Source organism: Lemur catta, chromosome 1 (assembly GCF_020740605.2).
Source record: "Lemur catta isolate mLemCat1 chromosome 1, mLemCat1.pri, whole genome shotgun sequence".
NCBI lineage: Eukaryota > Metazoa > Chordata > Mammalia > Primates > Lemuridae > Lemur > Lemur catta.
The window spans coordinates 43,102,462-43,123,575 of NC_059128.1; the positions used below are offsets into that span (position 1 = coordinate 43,102,462).

General features: G+C 40.6%; 1 long non-coding RNA gene across 1 annotated transcript in view; it reads right to left on the reverse strand.

Annotated features, from left to right (window-relative positions):
* LOC123649162 overlaps positions 1-15,436 on the reverse strand; it is a 69,701-nt gene extending 54,265 nt beyond the window's left edge. Inside the window, exon 1 of the long non-coding RNA XR_006738885.1 lies at positions 15,365-15,436. This is a non-coding gene — a long non-coding RNA (uncharacterized LOC123649162). The remainder of the gene's footprint in view (positions 1-15,364) is intronic.
* Positions 15,437-21,114: the final 5,678 nt, after the last annotated feature.

Genomic DNA, 21,114 nt, shown 5'->3' on the forward strand with positions numbered 1-21,114 from the left:
AAATGCACTATCATACATTTCTGTAGGTCAGAAGTCTAAAATAGATCCTTTGTACTGGGCTAAAGTCAATGTGTCAGCAGGCCCATCTTCAGAGCTAGCAATGGTGGGTTAAGACATGGCATCACTCCATTGCCGCATCTTGCTTTCACTGTCACATCTCCTTCTGATTCTGACTCTTCTGCCTCCTGCTCTTCTACTTTGGAAGGCCCAAGTGATTACACCGGGCTCACCTGGATAACCCAGGCTACGCTCCCTTTCTCAACGTTGGTGGATCAGCGATCTTAATTCCACCTGCAGCTTAATTCTTCTTTGCCGTATCATATAACATAGTCACAGGTTTCAGAGATTAGGACGTGGACACTTGGAGACTATTGTTCTGCCTACTACCAATAGTAATATTATATACCTCACAGGATTGTTATGAAGATAAAATGTGTCAATATGCAAAGTACTTATGCCTGGCATATTGTAAATATTCAATAAGTATTGGCTATTCATTTCTACCTCCACCACTAGATAGTGAGTTTCTCAGAGAAGTGTTATTTATGTTCATCCTTGTAACACAGATTATAGATGCTAATACTTGATGAATGAATACACGGCACAGAGAATGCTCAAGAATGTCTAGTAAACAAATGAATGCAAATAAATATACCTCAAATAGAGGTACAGAAGCACTGTGTTAACCTTGTTTGATTTTATCTTTGCCATAACCTCGTGAGGTAGACTGGCAGTCCTCTAAACCAATTTCTCTTCTGGATTTCTCTATTTAAATTTCATGGCTCCACTATTTACTTATGTGTACAACCAGAGTTCTTTTATGGTATTTATTGAATTACTTATACCCAGTCTACTTCTGACCCATCTTTGGTTCCTTCTGGCATTTTTTTCTCCTTCATGCAATCAACAAACATGACTTTAGAGTCCACTCTGTACCAGATACAGGACTAGACACCCCAACAAAGTTGAATTAAACATAGGCTTAAAGAGTAGCCAAATTCTCAGTGTTCTTTGTAGTGTCTCACAGATTTCTTTCTTTCTCTTCCTCTACCAGCTGGTTCAGACCACTATTACCTCTCCAGGCTTCTACAGTCTCTTTCCACCCACCCTGCCACACTCCTTTACTAAAGCACAGTAATGATACACCACAAATATGCCTGATATTTGCTTTCATGCTTTTGTTCATATTGTTTCCTCTAACCAGAAAGTCTTCACTCTACCTCTTGAAATCATATGCAGTCATTTTTTTCACCCCTTTTCTAATTCCACTCTTCTCAGAAGCCTTTTGACTTTGGCAACAATGTCTTTTCTCTTCTCCCTTAACCTCCCTCAACATTATTGTCCTTTTGATTTCCTGAAGATGTACCTCATATTGTAAACACGTTTGTACATGCTCTGTTTCCTCCCACTAGGCTCTAAGTTTCTTCAGGGCAGTGACTGCATTTTATTGGAGCTACACGAACTCTAATTCCCTGTTTGAATCCTGGCTTTGCCACTTCTGAGCTCTGTGGCTTTGGGCAAGCTACTTATTCTGTTTCAAGCTCCTTATCTGCAAAATGGGGTTAATAATATTAACTCATCGATAGGGTTATGGTGAGGATTTAATGAATAAAACATACAGGCTAGCACATAGTAAGCACTCACTTAGCATTTGTTGACCTTTTGCACATCAGGATGATTGACAATTTGTTACTATCATTTATTTTGGGGAGTACAGAAATTTAAATGTTAAATAACTCTCCCAAATCAAGAACTAGGTTTAGAAGTCACATCACTTCAACTCTACTTCCCAAAATATTGTGAGTTGGGAGGAATACATTTGAGTGTTTTGTTGTCTTCTTAAGTAGAAACTCAGAGTCAGGCTATGTAATTTTACATATTCTTGTTTTAACGTGTAAGACTATTTGAGCAAAATTCACATCCTATATAAATTTTCACATTCTGTATCTTATCTGCCAAGCCCTAACTCTCACTTGTAAATTCCTTGACCCTAAACCTGTGAGCTACTTGAGAGCAGGATAGTGATTTCTCTCAATTGTAAGAAATTCCCGTAGTACCTGGAAGGCTTCAACTGTTCCAGGATAATCCATGATATTATTCCCACTTATCTTACTCTCTTGCTTTGATTTGGTTCTTGCTAGGAAACTGGAATGTAAATCTCCTGAGTGACTTAGATGATACAAAATCTGTTGTAAGATTCAAGGGAAAGATAAAATTGCCCCAGAGCCATAGCCAGCTGGCAGCTGTCAAATGTACATTGGGACTTCAAGGTTTTGTTCAACTGTCATCTTCTTACACCAGAAATGGAAATGTCAGTGGTTTGAGAGTCTTTGTTTCAGGATGGCCACAAATTGCAAATGTAAATCTTGTGGTGGTATCAATTATAGAAGTAGGGCAGAGATATTCTGGTAGCTCAAGAACAGTTGAGGTACTTGGAAATTCCCAGACTGTGCACTGATCTGTTTTAATACAGAAAAATAATTACAAGTCTGGCTTAAAAAATTCAAATGGCACTCCACTGCCAACAGGATCAATCTAGACATTTTAGCCCAGCCTATAAGGTCTGCCACAAACCAGTTTCAATTTACTTTTCTGGCTTTATGACTGTACCAGTCCTGCCAGCAGCTACACTACACTTTCTATCATTCTCTGAACAAATATACATATCCTGTAGTCTTGCTAAGGCAATGTTAAGATGTAATTTTCAAGGGGGGAATAGTAATATTGCACTTCTAATTTCATGAGGTAGAAGATAATAGTTACTATATAGCAGGCATTGTACAAAACAACACTTCGCACACATTAACTCATTTTCACTTTCATAACCTAATCATCTTTTTTTTTTTTTTTTTTTTTTTAAGACAGAGTCTCGCTCTGTTGCCCAGGCTAGAGTGAGTGCCGTGGCGTCAGCCTAGCTCACAGCAACCTCAAACTCCTGGGCTCAAGCGATCCTTCTGCCTCAGCCTCCTGAGTAGCTGGGACTACAGGCATGTGCCACCATGCCCGGCTAATGTTTTTTTAATATATATTTTTAGCTGTCCAGATCATTTCTTTCTATTTTTAGTAGAGACAGGGTCTCATTCTTGCTCAGGCTGGTCTCAAACTCCTGACCTTGAGCAATCCTCCCTCCTTGGCCTCCCAGAGTGCTAGGATTACAGGTGTGAGCCACCACGCCCGGCCTAATCATCATTTTTTTTTTTTTTTTTTTTACCAATTTTACCAATGAGGAAATTCAGGTGTTAAGAAAATTGCCCAAGGTCATACAGTTAGAAAATGGTGTAGCCAGGATTCCAACCCTGACAGTCTGGCTTCTGAACCACTGCAACATAATGGAAAGACTTGTTCTCTGGAGAGTGATTGTTCTGCTGACATTCCGAAACTTTTACTGCTTCTACTGGCTTCTGCCAGCTTTATTAAAGTTGAGTCATGCAAACGACAAAATGGACAAAACCTCCCTTAAAGCCAGTGTGTTCCCTATGGCCAGAATGTGCTTATAATTTGATAAGTTTTTTTTTTTTTTTCTTTTTTTGAGACAGAGTCTCGCTCTGCTGCCCTGGCTAGAGTGAGTGCAGTGGCGTCAGCTTAGCTCACAGCAACCTCAAACTCCTGGGCTTAAGCGATCCTACTACCTCAGCCTCCCGAGTAGCTGGGACTACAGGCATGCGCCACCATGCCCGGCTAATTTTTTCTATATATATTTTTAGTTGTCCAGATAATTTATTTCTATTTTTAGTAGAGACGGGGTCTCGCTCAGGCTGGTCTCGAACTCCTGACCTTGAGTGATCCACCCGCCTCGGCCTCCCAGAGGGCTAGGATTACAGGCGTGAGCCACCGCACCCGGCCGATAATTTTTTATTTTTCTAAAAAGGACCAAACAAAGCTACGGGTTTCTCTGTATTATCTCCCTTGCTGAGAGCCCTTATTGAGTTAGTTACAAGTTAATAAGAGAAATGTTTGTGTGAGTTGTATAATTTAACTAAGCTTTCCATGAGAATGCACTGAGTTAATGGATAACAGCTGTGGGTATTATTAAAAACAACTTGGCCATACCTGGAGTGCCTTCATAGTTGGAGGGACCGGCCTACAGCGGCTCTCCATCTTGGCTGCACACTGGAATCACAAGCAGTGCTTTTGAGAAATACCCAGTGACTGGGCTCCTCCCTAGACCAGTTAAATTGTACTCTGGGCTGTATGCAAGGGGGGTGAGGTGGGCAGGCACTGCTAATTTTTGAAAGCATCCTAAAGTGCAGCTAGGAATAGAACCACTGGGCTAGACAAATAAGGTGTGTGTTTATGTATCTGGTGCTCTGCAATCCTTAACAGTAATCCCGATCCCTAATTAACTTAAAACTTGAACAACAGTAAGTCCTTTTTAACTATCTAAAATATATTCTTAAAACATGAATAATGGCAGTACTCTGAACACATACATGAGCTAATGAAATGCAAGAAATTTTAGATACGAGCTGTCCCTTGGAATCTTGTTTTTCAAAGTGTGGTCCGTAAATCTGCATCATCGGCCTGCCTGGGGGCTGGTTAGAAGGAGGAATGTCAGGCCCTCTCCCTCAATCTACTGAAACAGAATTTACATTTTAATAAGACCTACACATTCACGAGTGAGAAGTGCTGCCTTAGAGATCATCCCTTTTAGCTTCCCTCATTTTATAAATGGGGGAAGAGGAAACAGGGTATCAGCAAGGTTGCGAAATTCCCACCCAGAGACTGTACTAGAACACTGGGAGCCTAGAGACCACGTCTGCTGCTGCTGAGGCTGTGACCTCTCCACTACATTATGCTGATATGTCATAAAAATAAATTGTTGTGGGTTTCTTTTGCTGAGTGAATTAAGATTATCTCCTTTTTGTATCAAGATTTTTCCAGGATATAGGATGAAAAATGAGGCTTTAAATGATAAACTCATGTTTGATAAAAGGGAAACAACTCCTGGTATAAAATGTATATATTAAAAGTAGAATTGATCAGTAAAATTTATCTCGGCCAAAAAAAGAAACACTGTAATAGAACTACTGTAAAACAATTTTTCTTAAGAAAGAAAAATATGCTTTAAATATGAAGCTCTAAAATAGAATTATTTTCTTTGAACTATAGGGTGTAAAAAGAAATCTTATATAACAAATGTTGGGGTTCATTCCAATAAAAGTTTCCATTTCAGCTCTGTTAAAAGCTATTTGTTGGTATAATTTTTTACTAGGCAACAATTTTTTTTTTTTTTTGAGACACAGTCTTGCTCTGTTGCCTAAGCTAGAGTGCCGTGGCGTCAGCCTAGCTCACAGCAACTTCAAACTCGTGAGTTCAAGTGATCCTCCTGCCTCAGCTTCCCTAGTAGCTGGGACTGCAGGCACACACTGCCACACCTCGCTAATTTTTTCTATTTTTAGTAGAGACGGGGTCTCACTCTTGCTCAGGCTGGTCTCAAACTCCTCAGCTCAAGTAATCCTCCTGTGTCGGCCTCCCAGAGTGCTAGGATTACAGGCGTGAGTCACCGCGCCCAGCTGGCAACAAATTTTTGATGTGGGGAGAACCATTGTTTATCTCTCTCTGTAACTAACATTATTTTATTCTCAAGCACTCAATTCTGCCAGTGGTATTAGAGGACGTAATATCGCCAGTCACGGTCACTTGATCAAACAATGTCTTTTGGACTAAATCCTAAAGCAAAAATCAGCCCCCTTGTTTGAGTGAAGAGTGAGGATGAGGAAGAGGATGAGGGTAAGGTGCTTCTACAATGTTTGACATTGGTGCAGGGTAGAGGCTCCAAATGCTGTACCCGAGCATGTACTGGCTGAGTGGCATCACCCTGCCCGGTCCCTAACACTACAAATGGGATCTGTCGTCCAAGTCTGCGGCTCTGCCTGCTGCTCTTAGGACCATGTGACCTGCATCCACTTTGGCTCAGCTGTCGTTTCCACTCCAGGATCTCTCGACTTACTTAGGGGTTCCCCTGTTCTTCCCACCCCTTCATGCCTGGGCCCAGAGGCAGGGAGCACAAAGCACCGGCAGTTCTCAGAGACCCAATGCAGCTTACCTCTAGTCTCAGAGTTTAGGAATCTCTCTTGCCTTTCTGTCTGTGGAATGTCTCTTTTTTTGGTGAGAATTGCTCTTACATAATCACACATTTCTTCTGCTCCACAATTCATATGACAAACTCCATGCTCTAATTTGGCCAGGTTGTGGCTCTGAATATTTAAAAGGAATTTATTTTTTAGAAAATTTAAAAAACTTTTTTTCTCTCTCAATGCCTAGACCTTATAACTGATGAGGGTCTCCCCAGCTGCTCAAAAGTCAGATGCTGAGGAGTCTCCCTCTTTCTAGGCTGGATTCCCCAGACCCTGAGAGCAGTGTGCAAAGAAAGCCCCCAGTACTACTTGGGCAACAGAGAGAAGAGTAAGGGCAAAAACCTGGAAAATACATTTTAAAACCAAAACACTACCCTGCCAAAATCTTATTGATTAAACCATAATTTAGGGCCAGTATGCTAATTGCCTCTCAATTTCTACTTAAGAGAGGCAGAGAATTATACAAACACTTTTTTTGAGTGCTCTGTGAAAGACACTATTCATAAGGTCCTTGTCCTCATGTGGTACATTGGTTTCCTATTGCTGATATAACAAGTTACCAAAAACTTAGTGGCTTAAAACAACACAAGTGTATATCTTAATTGTTCTGGAGGTGAGAAGTCCGAAGTCAGTCTCAATGGGCTAAAACTGAAGTGTTGGCCACCCTGTGTTCCTTCTACAGGCTCTGCAGGAGAACCTGTCTCCTTTCCTTTCGCAGACTCTAGAAGCTGCCTACATTCCTTGGATTGTGGCATCCTCCTCCATCTTCACAGCCAGCAGCATAGCGTCTCTCTTCTCTGGTGTCTACTTCCATCTTTACAGCTCCTCCTTCTAACCCACCTGCTTGCCTTTTATAAGAAGCTTTGTGATTACACTGGGCCCACTCAGATAATCCAGGATAATCTTCCCATATCGAGATCCTCAACTTACTCACATCTGCAAGTCCCTTTTGCCACGTAAGACAGCATATTCAAGGTTGTGGGCATTAGGATACAGACACCCTTGGTGGAGCAGGGTTGGGGGTATTATTCACTGCAGGGATGCTAGGGGAGAGGACAAGGATAAGATACAAATGGCTGGGAAATTTTCTGAGAAACAAATTTGTTTTTCTTCTTGTCTTTTATTCTTTATCTTCCCTCATTTAAGCAGGGAAGCAGGTTCTGACCTTGTCTCAGAGGGGCAGAAGGCAGATGTTGCTGGCAAGACATTTCCCTTCCTAACTTCTGGTTTTAAAAGCCCAAGTACATTGAGGAAGATGTGCTGGGCGTCCTGGAGGGCAAAGTGAAAGGGAAGCATGGATGGGGCAGGAGCGGGGAGGGTATTTCCCCTACTTTTGAGGGCAGTCGGGTGGGGCCTCAGAGAATGGGTTGCTTGGCTCTTGGCTTTGCCAAGATTCCAGTGCCCCCAGATATATCCCAGAATCAGCATAGCTGCTGCAACCCACAGACCAGGAATCTCCCTGGGTCTCAGTCCTGCAGGGATGGCTAAGAATGACTGAGATTAAAATACACCCCAGCATGACGGGATGGGGGGTTGGGATAAAAATAAAACGGTTTGAGGAAAATAAGGAAATTCAATATTTCTTTCCCAAATGTCTAAACCATAAATATAAAATAAGGTAATTGCCATAAAAGGCATATAAACAATGTAGCTACGTTTCTTCATTCCTCTCAGCTCTTAGTGGGCAATATAGTAAATAAAAGGGGGCTGTGCTACAGCACCCTAAGTATAAGAGGGAGGGTCATACTGGACACTGAGGGGACCTCATTCTAACTCAGAGGGTCAGGAAAGACTTACTGTAAGATCTGACATTGAAGCTGACTGGGAGATTTCAAACCGTGATGCCTAGAAAATAGTGACAAAAAGAGGGAAAATGGGAGGAAGAGCTTCCATACAAGAATGACAGCCCAGGGTTGAAATTCAGCCTATGCTCTGGTAGCCAGGCTGAGTGACCTCACCTGGGGATCCCCTGACCTGGGCGGGGGGAGTAGTGCTTCTAGTCCCCTGAAGGGACAGGCACTTTTCATGTCTCTCTCCCCTCCCCCACAGGGGAGTACCTTGTAAAAATCCTCATTAGGTCTCTATGCACTGGCCCTGGGCAGATATGAGGGGAAGATGCTGAGCTGTTTGTACCTTGTTGAATTAAGAAACCTTCTGGACAGCCCAGCCTGAGATGTGCTCTAGGCTGTTTAAAGTGTGTGTCTGGTACTCAGAGGAGAAGTTGCACTTAAAGTCTAGGTTTTGACTTAATCTGTGTAGAGGTGCAAATTGAAGCCATAAGAATCAATGGGCTTAATCGGGGAAAGAAAGAGATGGAAGAGGTGAAGAGAACTTTGGGTTTCATTGTATGTTAGTGGAGCTCAAAAATGCACTCTTCAAATTTATTTTTAAATTAAGAGTTGGTTTAGTTTTCCAGGTCAGTCCTCACAGTATCACTGAATATGGCCAAATAATTATACTCAAAACACTAGAGAAACAAATCATTCCTTATTATTTTGTTTCTATTTGTTCCAGATTTCAACTTGGGATTCCAGGAACTCATTTTCTCATGATCCCAGAAATAAAAGTGCCCATTCCCTGCCTCTCACTCCCCACCCCTCACTTATACTGGCCTGGCTTTCACATGTGCCCCAGTGACAGTGGTGGGAGACAGGGCACAGTGGCTTCCTGGAATGGGCTAGGCAGGAAGGGAGACCACAGTGGCACCAGGAAGCATCTGTGGAGTTGGTGGGAGGGGAGCTATAGCAGGAGCGTGAGGCAATGCCGGGGAGGACATCAGAAGTGTCTTATATGACTCTCATGTGGCTGAGGTTCTTAAGGAAGGCTGGTGAGGGGAGAAAGGGGAAGAGAAGGAAAAAAGAAAGGAGAGGTGAGGAGTAGGACCAAGCCAGCTGGCTGGTGAACACAGCATGGAATGGAATTCCACTGGCTGACAGTGCCCTGGGGAGATGGAGAAACCTGGGGAACATTAAAGATCTGGGCAGTAGGGATTAGCAGGTGCCCTGGCTTCTTTATGTGAACAGTCTAAGAGATCACTGCCTGTGTTGCTAAGCATTAGGGAATTAGCTATCGGACATGGGATAGAAGTACTACCATATTTGTAAACTCTTATCAAATGATCTTTATAAAAGATCTTTATAAAATGATCTTTATAAAATGTCTAGTTGGCCTTGCATTGGTTCAAGGAGAAAAGCCACCTGACATGGGACTAGGCCTAGGACAAAAGCTAAATAGTTCAATAATTTTTAAAATATATTTAAAAAAATAAAAACACATACAGCAGAAAGTTAGTACCTTATAGGTTTCTACTAACTATGCTTTTTTAGGCAACCCTCTGACTGAATATAGGATAAATATTTATAAGTAAAACTTACAAATAAAAGATAGCAACATTCTCTAAATGCAAAATCCAAAAAAACAAAAAATCTGCTATCTCTGAAGGAAAAAGCCACTTAAACTTGTTGACTTAATCATAAGTCAATTAAATTATTGTTACTGGTTTCAAAGCACAGCCGAAACAAAGGAATGTAAAAAATGGTTTATTTACTTACAGTTTGAAATCTAATTGGAAGCTAGAATTTAAATACAAGAAAGTTGAATAACTCTACATGATTATAATATGGGAATTTATCATCATTAAGAAAATTAACCTCCATGATGGGTATTTCAAAGACCTTGGGAAGATGGGACAGTCGCTGGCCTATGCAGAATTCTGGGTGCTGTGAATCTTGGAATGATACTGGCCTGAAAATCTTTGTGCTGCCTTGGAAGAAATGGTATTTGTCTGCAACTGCTCACACTGCAAGCTCAAATAGTAAGACAGAAGGTAGGCCATATTATTACCCAATTACAACTGAAAATTGTTTGATTTGCTTGGGTTTGTACATATGGTGAACATTTGGGAATTATAGCCTTGTTGCTTGCAGAATATTTTAACTAAAAGCAGTAAAATGAACACAGACTTTGGACTTTTAACTAGATCACTTTTCTATCTCCTCTATACACATAGCCATTTCTGCTTCATATCGAGAGATTTAGCTGGCAATCTCAGGAAATTTGCATGAGAGTAACGTTGACTCCAAAAGAAACTTGGAGAACGTGAATCTGTGTTCAAAGTTCAGCCAAAATAAAGAAGTAGTTCCATGACAGCATGAGTTGCCAATAATAATGTTATAAAAAATGTTTTCCGGAAGCCAACAGTTTTTTTTTTTCCTTTGCTTGCATGCAATAACTCAAACCATACTTAGTAAACAGAAATTCTGGAAGCAATTTCAAACAATAGATCTCCATAGCATGGCACATACAAATAGAAAGTTAAAGATTGAGAACTTACTCATGCAAAGGTCACTTAGAAGGTTTTCCACAATAATGGGATTTGAGTCAACAAGTATTCACTGAATGCCTATTATGTGGTCAGCTTTATGAGGGATGGTGGTGGATGGGAAGTGGAACTAATGAAACATCATACCTAAGACATAGTCCCTGACTTGGAGGAGCCTTCACTGATTTGAAGGAACAAGCAGGAAACACATGAGACTGCTAAATAACAATCTAAAGCAGTGCAAGGTTACGTATTTCAATTAGTAGTGAAACACTGGTAAGTGCTGTGGGTGGTCACAGAAAGTGGATGTAATGAAGACTGGAGGGGGTTTTCCTGGGCTAGGCACGGTGTGATGAGGGAGAGTGGACAGAAAGTGCATTCCAGCAGGGACTAGCAGGAAGCAAGGCCAGGCAGGCCAAGGAGGGAGGAGGGAACTAAGTCACTTTCTAGAGTTTTTGGAGTCTTGTTTCCTGCCTTCTCCTTACCTTACTGTAATCTGTCCCTTTTGCTTTACACCCAACTCCATTTCCTAGCACTGCCTGAGCCACTTGCCTCTTCTGACTACCGTGTTCCTTTTATCTCTGCTCAGGCTTGTTTTTTGTACATCAGGAGTTAGACAGCTTGGGTCTAACTCCTCAGTGGGGAGGGGAGTGGCTGTCATTTGGCTAATCGTGACCCTAGGTTGTGATCCAGGCTTGTCTTGAAAATAAGACAAAGAAAATGAGTGCAACAACAATGTGAATGTGTGTCAGGCCACTGACCTGTGTGGTTAAAAATGCTTCTAATGATAAATCTTGTGTGATGTCTCTTTTACCACAATTTAAAACAAAACCAAACACTGTCTCCTTGACCTGAATAAGGGAGTTTCTGGTTTTGTTAGGGAGAGTCGTGGGCAGTGCAAAAAAATCAAGGTTCAGGAATTTGGAATATGTCGTTCTCTCAAATAATCAAAAATTGTAAATGACCATAGGTTCTGTCATGAAAAAATGAAAGGCAGGGAGAATTTTAGCCTTTAAAAACATACCCTGCCCACATTTCACCACAGCAATTGCACTATGAATTATATGTAATTTCTTCAGTCCATTTACTTCTTCATCCTCCTCCTTCCCCCTTTAGTTAGTTATTATTACTATTATTCTTTTTGCTTGGGAACATTGCAGAGTCACGAAGGCTGTTGCCACATCTTTTGTAGGTGCCTTACTCACAGTGTATGACCCCAAGGATGGACAGAATCGCACTGGGGGGAATGTATCAGTGTATATCTCTCTAAATTTGCTGGGGGACAATCCTTGGCTCCTTCACTTACCAGTTGGGCAAATTATTTAACCTCTTTGTGCCTTGGTTTTCTCATTTTTAAAGAGAGTTAATAATGATTAAATCAGTTAGAAAGTGCTTAGAACAGTGATTAGCACAAAGTAAATAATCATTGTGTGTTAACTATAATGTTAGCTATTCCTTGATCAGTGTTGAGGAACTACTTCAAAAATTAAACCAGTGACATAGGGTGGGCCATCTCTAGAGGCACTAGTAATAATCCAGTGTCTGGACAAGAAAGGATGAGAGTGACACCTTGGACATGGTAGGTTAGCTAAGCTACCACCTCTGCCCAGCCTCTGCTGGCACAGGTGGCACCTCTAGACACTGGCCCTGTTCTGAGCTCCCACAACCCCTAGAAACACTTCCACAGATAGTAATAGTTGGAAGCGGAGGGCTAAGGAGGTTGTTTTGTTTATGAGCAAAGAAGAGATACTGAATGGAGACATGATATGATAGAAACATCTTATGAAACAGTGTAAGAAACCATTTCTATAGATAGAAGAAATGAGACTTGGACTTAGGGATTCATGTCCCTAAACATGGAATTTAAGGAATGGAAGGAGAACAAGGCATCAAAGAAGCAGCAATTAAAGAGAAAGACAAACCAGAGAAGGTGCCCTTATGGAAGCCATGAGAAGAAAAGTTTCAAGCAGAAGAAGGGATTTTTTATTTGTGATCAAAGTAGATATTCAATTCCCAGATCAGAACCTGGGACTCTTCTACCTATAGTTTACCAAAAATTTTTCATGAACCTAAGATTCTGTGACTCTGCCAACACTTTCAGAAGGTTCTTGTGGTTTTACTATTAGCAAATTCTTCTGCTCACTCACCACCCTTCAAAACTAGAGTCTTGATCATTAATTCAGCCCCTGTTCATGAAGTACCCACAACTATCCATTCTTCCTGCCACTACTCTGTTTTCTTCTGCTTTCCCAAAGCAGAAAGGCCAATTTTGTATATGGTCATGATGATTTTAAAATTACAATCACGTATTTTAAACTCTTTGCATTTTAAAATTATATAGTCCTTGTGTTTAATTTGCAGAATTTCCATTTTCTTTCCTTTCTCAGCTCTGCATTTCCAGTTGCATTTAATGTGTGGTGGACTGATGTGTAGCTAGTTGATTCATGATGGTCCCCTGAGCAAGTCACTTGACCCTCTGTCCCAAGCTTCTCATCCAGGAAATTGCCAATTAATTTTTAATAAAGTACCTCAGAATGATCCTGTGAAACAAACCTATCCCAAGGACTTCTTAATCTTTTTAAGACTCTTCTCCTTCCTCTCTGATGTCATCTTTTTCTTTCCTTAATTTTTCTTCTTCTTTCTCCCTGAACATAGCCACATCCCAGAGCTCAGCTCATCTCTTTTGTTATGGACTGAATGTTTGTGCCCTTCTCCCCTCCCCGCCCCAACCAAATTCATATGTTGAAGTCCTAATCCCCAACATGATGGTGTATGGGGTGGGGTCTTTGGGAGGTAATTAAGTCTAGATGAGGTCATGCAGGTGGAGCCCCACGATGGGATTAGTACTCTTTAAGAGGAGGAAGAGACATCAGAGTTCTCTCTTTTCACATGAGCACAAAAAAATGGTACTGTTACATTGCTGGTGGAGTATCAAATTTGTATAATCATTTGAGAGTAATTTGGCAGTATTTACCAAAAGTTTTAAGAAGTATGCTTCTCCTTTCACCCCACAGTTCCAGCTAAATGAATTTATAGTAAAAAAAATATTCAGAGAAGTATTCAAAAATGAATGTATAAGGGTGTTCATTGTAATACTGTTTATAACAGTAAAAGATTGTAAATAGGCCAGGCGCGGTGGCTCACGCCTGTAATCCAAGCCCTCTGGGAGGCCAAGGCGGGTGGATTGCTCGAGGTCAGGAGTTCGAGACCAGCCTGAGCGAGACCCCGTCTCTACTAAAAATAGAAATAAGTTATCTGGACAACTAAAAATATATATAGAAAAAATTAGCCAGGCATGGTGGCACATGCCTGTAGTCCCAGCTACTTGGGAGGCTGAGGCAGTAGGATCGCTTAAGCCCAGGAGTTTGAGGTTGCTGTGAGCTAGGCTGACGCCATGGCACTCACTCTAGTCCGGGCAACAAAGTGAGACTCTGTCTCAAAAAAAAAAAAAAGATTGTAAATAGTCTAATTGTCTTAGTTCCAAGGTAAAATTTTATGCATCAAAATTTAGCAAGGTTATCTCTGGATTAGGAGTAAGATTTTTTAATTTGCATTTTTTTGGTGTTTCCATACTTTTGAAGTTCAGCATGCATTATTTTTAAAGTTAGAAATAAGTGACTCAGGTTTTTTAAAAGCAGGCAATTCACATATAATGTAATGTGCAAGTTTCTGGATGAGGGAATAGTTTACTAACTTGAATATCTGACAGCATCACTGTTTATTTATTAATTTTTTTTTTTTTTTTAGAGACAGGGTCTCATTCTGTAGTCCAGGCTGGAGCATAGTGGCATGATACTAGCTCACTATAACCTCCAATTCCTGGGTGCAAGTGATCCTCCTGCCTCAGCCCCCAAGTAGCTGGACTACAGGTATGCAGCACCACTCTTGGCTAATTTTATTTTTTATGTAGAGATGGAGCTTCCCTATTTTGTCCAGGCTGGTCTCCAACTCCTGATCTCAAGCGATCCCCCAAACTCAGCCCCCCAAAGCACTAGGATTACAGGTGTGAGCCACCACACCAGGGTGACATCATTGTTTCATGTCTTAGTTCACCTTTTAAGTTTCATTTCCAGTTCTTTCCCTTCTCCTACCGAAACAGAGAAAAAAGTCTTCTAGATGTGGTTTTCTAATTCCCCTACCACAAAATCAACCTTTTGCTTAAATAACCCACCTCTCCTACCTGAGGGCTCTATGTGAACCTCCTTTTTTGAATCTAAGGTTTTCTTGGCTCCCTTATTCCCTGCCAGGCTGGAGAAACTGTCAAGGCCTGCCCCCTTTGTGAGATAGGGACATACTTAACTAATTTGGCACATGCACTTCCAAACAGAAGTACCAAATCTTGCTTAACTAGCCCCTCAGTACATCTCTACTCTGCTTAAGGATTTCCCCCTGTGACGTGAGTAAGGCTCAAAGATGTGTTTTCAATTTGCCACAAGGTACCTGTTTCTCTGAAACGTGAAAGATTTGGCTGATCATTCTTTGGCTTCTGTCACAACCACATTTTCTTTCATTTACTGACTTCTCAGACTCCTGCTCTGACTCTTGTCACTATCCAGATTCCTAAATATGCTTCCCAAGGTTCTGACCTCAGCCCCCCTCTCCACACTTTCTGCCCAGGACTCTCTTCTGCTACCACATCTTCAGAGCTCACCTGCCTGCTAATGCCGCTCAAAGGCTTGTCTCCAGTCCACATGGCTTTTCTGGTTCCAGTTCCACATGCCAGCCCACTGCTGAAAACCCAGTCCAGGCTGTCCCCCTGATGCCTCACACTCAATAAGCTACGTCTGAAGGCAACTACCCACACCTTCCCCAAACCGCCAGAGCTTCCTGTTTCTGTAGCTAAACTGCCTTTCTCATTTTCACTATTCTCAAAACCTCAGTCACGTTTGACCTCTTTCTCTTTTCCTTCCTCTCTGAAACTCCTCCCCACCTCCCAGCCCCGCTCCAGCCACACGTTTCTCCATACCCTTTCCTCCGTCCAGTCTCTCTTCTTTACCGCGGCCATCTTCTCTTCCCCGCTCTGCTCCACGCGCATGCGCGGACGGTGGTGCGTGCCCGCGGGGCTCCTCCCCCTCCCCCCACCTCACCACCGAGTCTACTCAGGCCCTGCTTGGGTCCTGCCATTCCTCTGCTCAAAGGCGACACGGCTCCTGTCAAATCCAGTCCTTCAGGCCTGGCATTCAAGGCCTTCCATCATCTGGCCCCAACCTACCTTCCAACCGCTGTATCCCACTACTTTGCAAAACAAATTTAAAATCTGCCTCACCTGATGTTTTGGCCATTTTACAATCCCACTTTGAATTTCCTGTCTCTATACTTGGCAAAACCTCTTCTCTCCTATCTTTCTTTTTCTCTGCAAGTACTACCTCCTTCTTAAGTTATCAAAGGCAGGTTCCTAGTGAGGACTTTGTTTCAAATGACACTTAACCTATTCTCTTTTCTGTTACTGTTTGTGTTCATGTCTAATCTCTCTCACAGGATTAAACGATTTGTCTTATACATCTGTATGTACCCTACATCTCCTAGCACATAGTAAGTGCCTAAGGTACACAGGTTTAATGTGAAAATGTATGAACGCTTAGATCAAATAGGCAAGTTATTATTTAGACTTCCTGACTCTGGTAATCACTTAAGGGTGGCCAATTGGCTGTAACATCAAAGTGAGCCTGCTTTGGCAAAAAGATGTCCACATACCACTACAATTTTTCACTGTAACTTTTGTCTCTAAAAAAACAAAATACAGATTGTTCTAACGTTTTAGTGGAGAGAACACCAAAAAGAAAATTGTCATATGGGCAGAAGTAGGGCCAACTTTCCTGCCTGTGGTGGTTATTTTTGTTGTCTGTGTGGCCTGCCCTTTCACCTTCTTTCTGGTAATGGACTCTGCATCTCTTCCCTGACCCCACTGCCCCCCAGCCATGAGAATGGGAATGTGACAGTTAAGATCCAGTCTTGGGAGTCCATTTGTGTAGTGAATACCCCAGGGCTGGGCACTGGACCCAAGTCATGCCAACTGTATCCTTCACAGAGATTTTCTGTTGGAGTTGTCAGGAAGATGGCTATGAAGATACGAACCCAGAACTACCACAAAACAGACTTAGTACAAGACACTCAACAAAGAGATATAGGAAGTGGCAGTCACAGTCCCTGCCCTTGAGGAGCCTACCATTTTTTGAGGAATTAAGGCAAATGCACATGAAAAGTTCAATGCGAACTACATAATTCTACAAAATGAGTCATTTCAAATTTTATAACAGGCTATGGTATGTTCATAGAATTTCAGAGCTTAAAAGAAGTTTCATAATTTTCTTCTTCAATCTTCTCTTTTTATAGGAAAAAATTAAATTTACAAACAAAGAAACCTGGCCAAGACCACATAGTTATCTTCCTTTCCATTATACAGATTTTACTTGTTATGATAACAGCTTTAGGTCATTGCTATCACAATCTAATAAGACGTTTTTATGTATTTCTTATGAGAATTACAAATTAACAAACACAAAAATGTCATTAACTATCTTCGTGAACACCATAACAACTACAACAATTAGTCCTAATTTCCACCTTCCCTAGCAGAAGAAGATGATGTCATAAAACAAATGCACTAGCCTATGACCTGTTCTGCTCAATCAGATGAATGTCCTAAATCAGTTTACACTCTTAAAAAGTTCTGAGATCCTTGGTTGGATGGAACAGTAGATATCTGTAAGGTGGTCACTGCCTGGATTAGTGTTCTTTAATAGACTGGGAACTAAATGCTGTGTTTGGCCACAGAAGAATTTAACTTTCTATTGGTTGTGTGACTTAATTGCTTCTTGGCCTTTTGGCTAAGATCAATTGTCTATTAGTTGTGTGACTTAACTGAATAGTAATTCATCTGTGGCTTTCTTTGTAATTTCCAGGTTTCTCATACCCTAAGGAACACTGAGTAGCATACTGTGGGAACACACTTAATTCAATTTAGCCCCTCCTTTGGAGAAAAGGCCATAAGGACAGCATGTATCTGTTCTATTATTACCAAATTGCTCCTGTCCATAATGGATGTTTGTGATTCATTGCTTGTTGAGGAGCCACTTCTATGGAAAGTTGCCAAAGATCTTCTGAAAATCCAAACAAATTGTCTTGCTCCCTGGTTTGGGGATCAGAACTAAATGGCTCATTTTCAAGTTGCTTAGGGCCACACACTAAGCTGTTGGATAGAAAAGTCCAAGGGGACTTAGGAAGCTAAGCCTAGGCCTGGGAGAGTGGAACACCAACCTCAGAACCCTGGCCCTGCCAAGTTTTCAGAGAAGGGCTTCCTGAGTCCAGGCTGGGGAAGAAGTGAAACAGGGGTTTTAACAGAGACATAGCAGACCAGAGAGCATCTACATCTTTCCACACCTGTCTTAAGATGCCCCTGGTCAACTTCATTTTGGAGCAGTAGTCCCAAATGGTATTCCATGGAATGTTGAGGGGTACAAGTTTTAGAAATGCTAGCTTAAATGAAATCAAACATATTTCTTACTTCAGGACTTCTATAAGCCTTTAACATATTCACATTTATTGTGATTCATTATGAATCTTCAATAGAATGTTGCTTTTTCAAATTTACTTGACCAGGAGGTCTCCCTGCACCTTTCAATGGTTCAACTCTTTAGCAATTGAAGAATTAGTAATGAATTTTATGAAATTCTAGGCTGGAAAAACCCCTAGGAAGCCTGATCTGGCTCTAAACTGGCTTTGATTTGAAGAGTCTCCAAAGGCTAGGACTTTTTAGGCCACCTTAGAATGAAGGGCAGGTCCCACTCTTGATTTTCTTTGTCTTTCTCTCTGGATTTTGAGTCTATCTGTGGAGTTCCAAATCCTGGAATGGCTTTCAAAGGGGTCCAGTCTCCCTGAGGGCTTTAGACCACAGCCAATGTGTGGCTGACTGGCTCTATCGGAGCTATGTAACATTTGCATTATGGTCTAGCACTTGAGAGCACAAGCTCTGGAGCTGTGTAACTTGAGAAAGTTACTTAATCTCTCTCTGTCTCAATTTCCTTGTCTGTAAAATGAGGATAATAATAGCATCCACCTCGTGTGGTTATGGTGGATTAGATGAATTACTACAAGTGAAAGCACATAGAACAATGACTGTCACACAGTAAGTGTTAAAAATTATTAGCTGTTATTGGGTCTGGACTTAGATCTCTGAGGCTGCCCTGGAAATGGAGATAGTGGGTAGGTGCCTCAGCATTTGCTCAAGTCAGTGGCTCTCAACTAATATGATTCAGTTAAAGTGCAAATTAACAATAAAATTTTCTCCCAACTGCATTCGGGCCCCTCAGTAACTACCACCTACAAATATCACCATTAGACAATGCCCCAAAACATACAATATCTTCTCAGGAAAAGTAAACATTTGTTCCCATCTGGTGAGATTAGTAATATGAACACCTACACCTACTATACATGATCATTATGGAGCTACACGCTTGTGCTTCTGAAACGTTCACGATGCACATATCTGCACAGGAACTGAAAGTTTCTGTAAGACTCAAAAGTTTTCCTTATCTTATCCCTTTGGCCCTTAGAACTTGCTTGTTCACTTTAATAGTTATTGAAGCTGAAATACAAATTGTGGGTTAATTCCTTCTGATGCAGCTTAAGCAGTAAAACTCAGACTGGGGGAAAATCCAGGGTTTCTGGCCCATTCTTCACTGTATCAGGTCATCTAAAGTTTAAAGGATACCTATGAGGTCAGGGATGGAAAACAGACTCTACTTATTCCTGCTGTGTTTGGCTGAAGTTTAGCTCATATTTTTGCCAGATAACACCGTCTAATGGTGGTCAAGATAACCTGATTTGTTTTAACTAACTGAATTAAATCAACTCCATAAATCTGACATTTTAATGAGTTGACTAAAGCCACATACCAGCTTTCACATCTCCCCCAAGCAAATGTGAACGAATTATCACATTGTATTATCTCCTTTGTGGGTGGAAAATAAGACAATGACAAAAAGGGGGGGAAATCTAGTAATAAGCAGCCATTAGAGAACTTCATCAATTCATAATTTGTACTGCTCTTTGATTTACTCTGCACCTAACATTTGATTCTTTCCTTTTATCTGTCTTTCTAGGTGATGTATGATTTACACATATAAGTAGTTGAAATGAAATATTTGAGTATGTTAATAGTTAAAATCATATTTATTAGTTCAAAAGTTTAGATTTTACAGGTGAGCTCAGCTGTCTTCTAGACCAGTGGTGCCATTTAAGTAGGTATGCTTGAAGAAATCATAGGATAGGTAAAATATTAAGATTTTTGGTTTACAGCAGAAATTAGATAAACAATGTAGTAACACTTTATCTTCCAAAGATCCAAAACTTGGGTTGAGCAGTTTTTATTATTATAAGATGAGAAAACTGATTAGTATATATGCAGTTTGATAGGAAAATGTCCTTGGGTTATAAAAGATGGGAGGAAGGTGTGATTATGGGATTTCTCCAGGGGATCTAAGATTTGTTTTACTAGATATCTTAGGTATCCTAGGATAGAGGGAGTATATACCAACAAAATAGAAACTTATAGTGAAAGTTATTTATGCAGGTACACAGACCTATATACAGAGTCATTAACTAACAACATCATAATAAACAAATAAATGAAGTAATGTATAAATGCCCTACAAATACATGTATATTAATTATTACACAAGGGTGATATTGTTCATCAATTCTGCTAAATCTCTTTGTGACCTCTAGGATCAAAGCAGTTTAAAGATAGATTTTGGACCTTAGGATGCTAGAGTCATATTTAGATGAAATGTAGAAACACAGAAATTCCACTTCTTGGTATAAATCTTAGAGATAATCTTGAACATGTTCATCTAATGTAATACACAAGGATGTTCACTGCAGTGGCACGGACTGTAATATTTAAAAGTTTATAATTTTAAAATGCCCACCAGTAGGAGAGATGGATGAATAAATTATAGCATATCTCATAATGGAATATAACCAATAATTAAAATAAATAAACTAGATCTATATTATGAATCTTGAAAAACATAGAGTGACAAAAGCAATCTTCAGATTGATACTTTATAGTCTGATAAGACTTGGGTAACTTATAAAAATTGTTTAAAGATGTATAAAACCATAGTATATATATAGAGATATATATATATATTAAAAGTATAAAAACATGGATGAGAAGACGAGAACGTCAATTCAGGAAAGTAGTTGCCTTTGTGAGGGAAGGCCAATGGATTTGGGGAAGGGCATAAAAAGGATTTCAACTGTATATGTAATGTTTTCTTCTTAAATAGCAAATACATTAATCATATGTTAAAATTTTCAACTATGGTAAGTGAGGTATGTTTGTATGTTACTGTCTGCACTTCTCAATGTATTTAAAATATTTCACATTTTTTTTCAGTAGGCACATTCTCTTTTAGACTCATTGCATTTGTTCCATCTGTAAAGTCATATTCCACCTTGACTATTCCAAGAAGGATACCCAGCCAAACTCAAGAAACAATCCAACATTTTCTTTTGGACAGATGAGACAACATGTCTAATAGTATTGCTCTGAGAGAAGTTTGGAGTCTGGAGGGACTACTAGTTAATAGTTAATACTCCTCCAGAGCATTACTTTGGGGAATTCAAGTAATGCACTGTTGTTTGTAAACAAACTCGAGTCTGACCTTTCATCCGAGTTTATGTGTGCTTGGGTGAACCCTGCCTGGT